The sequence below is a fragment of the Neofelis nebulosa genome, chromosome 2 (assembly GCF_028018385.1).
Source record: "Neofelis nebulosa isolate mNeoNeb1 chromosome 2, mNeoNeb1.pri, whole genome shotgun sequence".
Taxonomy (NCBI): domain Eukaryota; kingdom Metazoa; phylum Chordata; class Mammalia; order Carnivora; family Felidae; genus Neofelis; species Neofelis nebulosa.
Window position 1 is genome coordinate 201,613,643 of NC_080783.1, and position 7,398 is coordinate 201,621,040.

The 7,398-nt window shown below is 50.0% G+C and overlaps 1 pseudogene; it reads right to left on the reverse strand.

The window, feature by feature from the left end:
- Window positions 1-4,953: 4,953 nt before the first annotated feature.
- Window positions 4,954-6,851, reverse strand: LOC131493638 (proline-rich protein 3-like; annotated as a pseudogene).
- Between the last annotated feature and the right edge of the window lie 547 nt (window positions 6,852-7,398).

Below are 7,398 nucleotides of genomic sequence, written 5' to 3' on the forward strand. Positions count from 1 at the left end.
ACAAACCAAGGATTGGAAGAAAGTACCTGAAGCTGGAAGAGAGGCATGGGACAAATGCTCCTGAGAGCCTCTAAAAACAATGAATCCTGCTGGCACCTCAATTTTGGATTTCTAGCCTCCAGAACTATGAAAGAACAAATTTCTGGGGGCTCCTGGGTGGCTCCTTCAGTTGAGTGTCTGACTTTGGCTCAGGTCACGATCTCCTGGTTTGTGGGCTTGAGCCCCATGTTGGGCTTTGTGCTGACAGCTCAGAGCCTGGAACCTGCTTCAGATTCTGCATCTCCCTGTCTCCCAGTCCCCCCACCCCCCTGCTTGTGCACTCTCTCTCTTTCTCAAAAATACAATAAATTAATAAATAATATATATTTTTTTTTTAAAAAAAGAAAAAGTTTCTGTTGTTTGAAGCCATCCAGTTTGTGGTAATTTGTTATGGTTATAGCAGCCCTAGAGAACTAATATGGTTACTTAAAAGCTGTGCAATTTGGGGCAATAATTTAGCCTCTCTGTGCCCTAGTTTCCTCATCTGTAAAGTAGGGCTAACAGTACTTAGGTCATAGGGTTGAGTCATAAAGATTAAATGAGTTAATCTTTTAAAGATAAGAATGAGGTCAGGGGCACCTGGGTGGCTCAGTCGGTTAAGCGTCCGACTTCGGCTCAGGTCATGAGCTCGCGGTCTGTGAGTTCGAGCCCCACGTTGGGCTCTGTGCTGACAGCTCAGAGCCTGGATCCTGTTTTGGATTCTGTGTCTCCCCATTTCTCTCTGCCCCTCCCCTGCTCATGCTCTGTCTCTCTTGCTCTCAAAAATAAACAAAACATTAAAAAAATAAAGATAAGAATAAGGTCTGACACATAGTAGTGCTATATAAATGTTAATTACATATATGCTTGTGTTTGTGTAAAGAAGTCTTAGAAGGACGATCAAGAAACTAATACGTGGTTGGTGGAAGGAAGGGAATAAAGGCATGAAGGGGAACAATACTTTGCATTTTGGGGGCTTTTAAATTTTTTTAGGGAGAGAGAGAGAGGATAGAGGGAGAGAGAGGGAGAATCTCAAGCAGGCCCCACGCTCAGTGCAGAGCCTGACGTGGAGCTCAATCCCACGCCTCCAAGATCATGTCCTGAGCCAAAGAAATCAAGAGTCAGGCGCTCAACCGACTGAGCCACCCAGGCGCCTCATAATATATTTTACTCTTTGAACCATATGAATGTATTAGCTGTTTAAAAAATAAATTAAGGAGCGCCTGGCTGGCTCAGTCAGTAGACCATGTGACTCTTGATTGCGAGTGCAAGCCCCATGTTGGGCCTAGACCTTACTTCAAAAAATTAAGTCAAAAATTATTTTAGGGGCATCTGGTCGGCTCAGTCAGTGGGGTGTGCAACTCTTTTTTTTTTTTTTAATTTTTTTTTCAATGTTTTTAATTTATTTTTGGGACAGAGAGAGACAGAGCATGAACGGGGGAGGGGCAGAGAGAGAGGGAGACACAGAATCGGAAACAGCCTCCAGGCTCCGAGCCATCAGCCCAGAGCCTGATGCGGGGCTCGAACTCACGGACTGCGAGATCGTGACCTAGCTGAAGTCGGACGCTCAACCGACTGCGCCACCCAGTCGCCCCATGGGGTGTGCAACTCTTGATCTTGGGGTTGTGAGTTTGAGCCCCATGCTGGGTGTAGAGATTTCTTAAAAATAAAATCTTTTGGGGGGGGGGAAATAAAATCTTTTATTTTTTTTATTTTTTATTTTTTTTAAATTTTTTCAACGTTTATTTATTTTTGAGACAGAGAGAGAGACAGAGCATGAACGGGGGAGGAGCAGAGAGAGAGGGAGACACAGAATCGGAAGCAGGCTCCAGGCTCTGGGCCATCAACCCAGAGCCCGACGCGGGGCTCGAACTCACGGACCGCGAGATAGTGACCTGTCTGAAGTCGGACGCTCAACCGACTGCGCCACCCACGCGCCCCAAAAATAAAATCTTTTAAAAGATTATTTTAGGGACACCTGGGTGGCTCAGTCAGTTTAAACATCTGACTTTGGCTCAGGTCATAATCTTGCGGTTCAAGAGCTCAAGCCCCACGTCCAGCTCTGTGCTGACAGCTCAGAGCCTACAGCCCACTTCAGATTCTGTGTCTCCCTCTCTCTGCCCCTCTCCCACTCTAACTCTGTCTCTCTCTCTGTCTCTCAAAAATAAAGCGTTAAAAATTATTTTAAAACACAAATCACATTACTCTCCTGCTTGAAAACCCTCCAATGGTTTCCTATCACATTTATAACAAAGTCACATATCATGCTGTGGCTGACCAGTGCACACCAGAATGCAAGCTTCTCTCTCCGTTCAGCTCTGGTTCGTGCCCCTCATTCACTCGGACAGGCGGCCTGCTGTTCCCAGAGCCTGCCAGGCACACTCCCACCTCAGGGCCTTTGCACTGGCTGTTCCCTCACTTCATTCAGATCTCTGCTTAAAGTCGTCTCTGCAGAGGCCTTCTCTCACCTAAAAAAATAAAAAATAAAATCAAAAGCAGCCCTGACTCGCAAATGCCACCATGCGCTATCCCCTTCCCTGCTTTACCTTTTTTTTTTTTAATTTTTTTTTCAACGTTTTTTTAAATTTTATTTTTGGGACAGAGAGAGACAGAGCATGAACGGGGGAGGGGCAGAGAGAGAGGGAGACACAGAATCGGAAACAGGCTCCAGGCTCCGAGCTGTCAGCACAGAGCCCGACGCGGGGCTCGAACTCACGGACCGCGAGATCGTGACCTGGCTGAAGTTGGCCGCTTAACCGACTGCGCCACCCAGGCATCCCTGCTTTACCTTTCTTCAAAGCATATATCAGCCTCGATATTACATATGCGTTGATTGTCTCCTCCCCCTTCTAAGTTCCAAGACGGGAGAGACTGTGTCTGCCTTGTTCACAGCTCAGCCTGCGGAGCCACCCACGGGGACCACTGTGTCATTTTCTAACTCTAGCAAGGAATCCCAGATCTGCTCCCCCTCTCTGTCGGTAAGTCCCTTCTGCAATCTAGCTGAAATCACTCCTGCTACAATAAAGAATGAATTTCCCTTGGGGTGCCTGGGTGGCGCAGTCGGTTAAGCGTCCGACTTCAGCTCAGGTCACGATCTCGCGGTCCGTGAGTTCAAGCCCCGCGTCGAGCTCTGGGCTGATGGCCCAGAGCCTGGAGCCTGCTTTTGATTCTGTCTCCCTCTCTCTCTGTCCCTCCCCCGTTCATGCTCTGTCTCTCTCTGTCTCAAAAATAAATAAACGTTAAAAAAAAATTTAAAAAAAAAAAAAAGAATGAATTTCCCCTTAGTTCCCTGGGACCTCTGAGAGAGCAGCTGGGCGACGTTTTCCTATACTCTTTGTTGGTTGTCAGAGATTTGGAGATGGGCCCTCATCATGGAATTTCCAGGTCAGGTTCTCAGGCAGAGGCACACTGGCCAGATGCTTGGCAGGAGAGATTGCTCCTTTATTCGGCTCAGAGGATCTCAGCAGGCCCTGCAGAACTGCCAGCTCCCTAGGACTGTGTCCATCAGGTGATGGGGGACCAGGCACAAGGTGTGGTGGACACAGTTGTGGCAGCTAATAAAGATGGATGAGGGGAGAGGTGAACACTTGTGACCTTGACCTCCTTGCTCCCGCCTCCCCCTTCTTAATTCATCCATCCGTCTGTTCAGCCTTTCAGAGCGAAAGTCAAGAGCACCAGCTATGTGCCAGACACCCAGCTCTTATCTTCTCTAATGTCATTTTCCCTCTCTGTAAAATGGGTGCCCTCTTTCATGGTCATTGTGAAGATCTAAATGAGCTAACGCACAGAAGGCCCTTAGCATCACCCTTGGCTCATTGTAAATACTCAATAAATAAACATGTTGTTTTTCAGTGTAACCAGCACTGAGAGATGCCAGCTCTGGGCCAGGCTCTCAAGGGTCCAGGGGAAAAGGCTGATATATAACATACACTTCAAGTAACCGAGTGCAGTGCTTAAGGGCAAGGCGGGGCTGGGAGCTTGTGGTCCATATGCCTTAATGTCTTCTCCCTTCCCCTGGACCTGGAGAACTTATAGATGGGGTGACTTCTGCCGTTTTGCTTTGTCTCTTCCTTCAAACTCGGGGCTGCACCATGTCTCTTCCGTATGTTTCAAATGTTGGCGTTATCTACCCTTTACTCTGCACGGTAATACAAGACAACAGGCACTTCATTCACATGCATTAATCTCAGTTCATCATCGAACACAGATTTTGTTAATACCCCCATTTTACAGATCAGGAGGCTGAGCCTTCAGGAGGTTAAGCAACTTGGTCAAGGTCATTCAGCCAATAGATGGCGAAAGGAGGATTTGTCCAGTGGCCCACATCAGGGCTATGGAGAGAAGGCAGTGTTAGTTCGGGTAGACCCTGAGCCCAAACCCAGCTTTTTTACTCATTCACTAGCTGTATGACCCTGGGCAAGTCTCTGGAGCTCTCTGGCCTCGGTTTCCCTATCCCTGTAAAAGGAAGAGCAACTCTAGGGGCACCCGGGTGGCTCAGTCTGTTACTTGACAGACTCTTGATTTCGGCTCAGGTCCTGATCTCACGGTTCGTGAGTTTGAGCCCCTTGTCAGGCCCTGCACTGACAGTGTAGAGCCTGCTTGGGCTTGTCTCTCTCTTTCTCTCTCTCTCTGCCCCTCCCCCGCTCGTTCTCTCTAAATAAATAAATAAATAAATAAATAACAGCTTGGGGCACCTGGGTGACTCAGTTGGTTGAACCGACTGACTTAGTCTCAGGTCGTGATCTCACGGTTGGTGGGTTTGAGCCCCACGTTGGGCTCGCTGCTGTCCGTGTGGAGCCCACTTCGGGTCTTCTGTCTCCCTCTCTCTCGTCCTGTCCCCCACTCACACTCTTACTCTCAAAAATATTTTTTTCCACTGCATTTATTGCTAACATAAAAAAAATGTTAAAAAGAAAAAAAAAATTCGTTCTCAGTTCCCCAATGGCTCTCATCCTTCCCTTTTGCCCACACAACCCCTGACCCATTTCCTCAGGGCCAGTTCAAAACTCACTGCCGCTTTCACAGGAAACAACCAGTGCCAGGGATGCAGGGAAGAAGGTTAGACGAAGGCGACAGTGCTGTCCAGGTTCCACCCAAAGGTAGGCCGGGTGGAGATTCACAGAATTCAGACGCAAGGGCTGGTGGCCTCACAATGACATAGTCTAGCTAAAGTGGGCTGGAGAGGAGATAGGGTTGCCCATCAGAAGCTTTAGAGGACATCTCATGGGCTTGTGTCAAACTCAGAGAAACCGACACCAGGATGGGGAGACCAGGGAGGCAGTCTTACAGAAAGGTTCACAATTCTCCCACCGTGGGGAGGTGTGGAAAGTCTAGAGGGCACCGAGTCTCACTCGTTTGGGCAGAAAAACTTACTCTAGTGTCGGGAAGCCACAAAGATGCCCACAGACACTGAGAGAGGCTGCGTACGAAGGGATGCACAGTTTCACAAAGCACAGTGATCACAGACCAGAGAGGTGGGGATCGTGCTACTGACGCAGAAACTACAAAATCCAAAAGCAGGGAGAGTGGCCTTTCAGGAAGTAACACTACACGGGTCATCCATACTTGACCCCAGATCAACCTGGTGAGTTTCACAGAGTAACTGGCAACTTTGAGGGTAAGGTTTGTCACATAAAAAGGACTTAAGCAGCCAGAAGGCAATGGTAGGAAACTGCTCCAGAGCTTTCTGGAATCGAGGGCAGTACCGGGGGCTGGGTGGGCAGGTGCACAAGAAATAGCACCAAAGAGGTTTCCTGTTCAGCAGTCCGCTGGTGAGGGGGAAGAGGATCCAGGAGGCAGTTGAGGGGAGCAAAGATGGGGTCCTGAAGGCGAGTCACTGGAGGCTGGATCAGAAGAAAGACGACACCCTGGGCCCCAGTGATGAAACACAACTCTGGACCCCAAATGGGGAGGTGGCGGATGGGGGTGGGTGTCACTGACTGAGTGAGGGTGGTGGGTGGAACAGCCTCCCGGTAGCCATCCCAGGGCCACAGGGAAATATATGGCCGCTAGGTCACAGAGGGCTCCTTCCAGCCCAGATGGGAAGGCACAGTCTCACAGAGGAGGTCCATTGACGCCTGGGTAGTAGAAGGCACAGACGTCCTCATATCGACAGTGACCCTTTGCGGCAAAGTGTCAGGGCCGTTGGATTTGTCTTCCATAACTTGGGGGCCATCCTTGGGTGGGCAGGTATTTTTGATAAGAGACCAACTTTTGAGCCTTCGAGGATTTCTCTGCTCTTTGTGAAAGCCTCCCCTGGAGGGACCCCCATGGCCTGGTCCAGGAAAAGGAGGTCCAGTGTTGGCCCCCCACCAACCACGACCATATGGGCCACATCTGGGGCCTAGGCCCCCCCCGAATTGGGCATCTGCCCCGGGGAGGAAGTGGGAGACTCAGCCGTGGTGGAATCATCGGTCCCCTTGAGCCTGGAGGACCTCTGTGAAGAGAGTCTTCATTCCTTTCTGTCTGGCTCCTTTCGCTCAACATCGTGTTTGTGAGATCCATGCAAGTTGCCTGTAGCAGGAGTTCGTTCATTTTCATTGCAGTGTGGTATCCCACCGCAGGCACACGCAACAACTTATTTATCCATTCTACTGATGGTGGACATGTGGGTGGATCCCAGTGTGGGGCTGACTTGGGGCCACCAGGCTTTCCATTGGCCACGGGGGGAGGGCCCAGAAGGCTGGGTGGTCCTATGGGACTCCCATCCTCCTCGTCTCCAGTCTCTTCCCGCGGGGGCTGCTGCGGTGGAGGCGGCTGCTGCTGACTCTGCCTCTTTCCTTTCGGCGTCGTGGTTGAGGCAATGGCTACAGCGGGATTTGGAGGGCAGTGAGGAAGGGCAAAACTAAATTTTAAAGAATGAAAAAAAAAACCACATAAATTTTTTTAAAAAAAGGAACAGAAACTCTATGCATGTAGAACGTCTAGAATAGGACCTGGCATGCAGTAGGTGCTCAATAAAAGGTGATCCCTCTTCCCTTTCTTCTCTCCTTCCTCTGGCAGGGACTCCAGGCTTGGGCATATGCCAGGCCAGGCTGACCTAGCTGTCTCAGAGACAGTATTTGCATTCTTTCTTCCCATTCTGATAAGGCCTAGAGGACTGTCGGGAGCCCTCCACCCCCATCCCCAAATTCTCCATTCCCAGGGAGCCTCAGTCTGCTGGGGGCGTGGGGAGGGGGGAGGTAAGAGGATAGTCTTCAGTTTGATGGAGACACAGGGCATTCAGAGAGGCGAGATACCAGCCCCAGGCCTGACGCTGGGTGAGAAACCACAGCATTGTGCCGCCTCATTGTACAGGGTGTGCGGCCGGGGGTGTGGACACAGAAGGTAGAAATGTGGGTGCTCGGGCAGGGAGGGTGTCTGGGGCTCTGTCCCATGTTA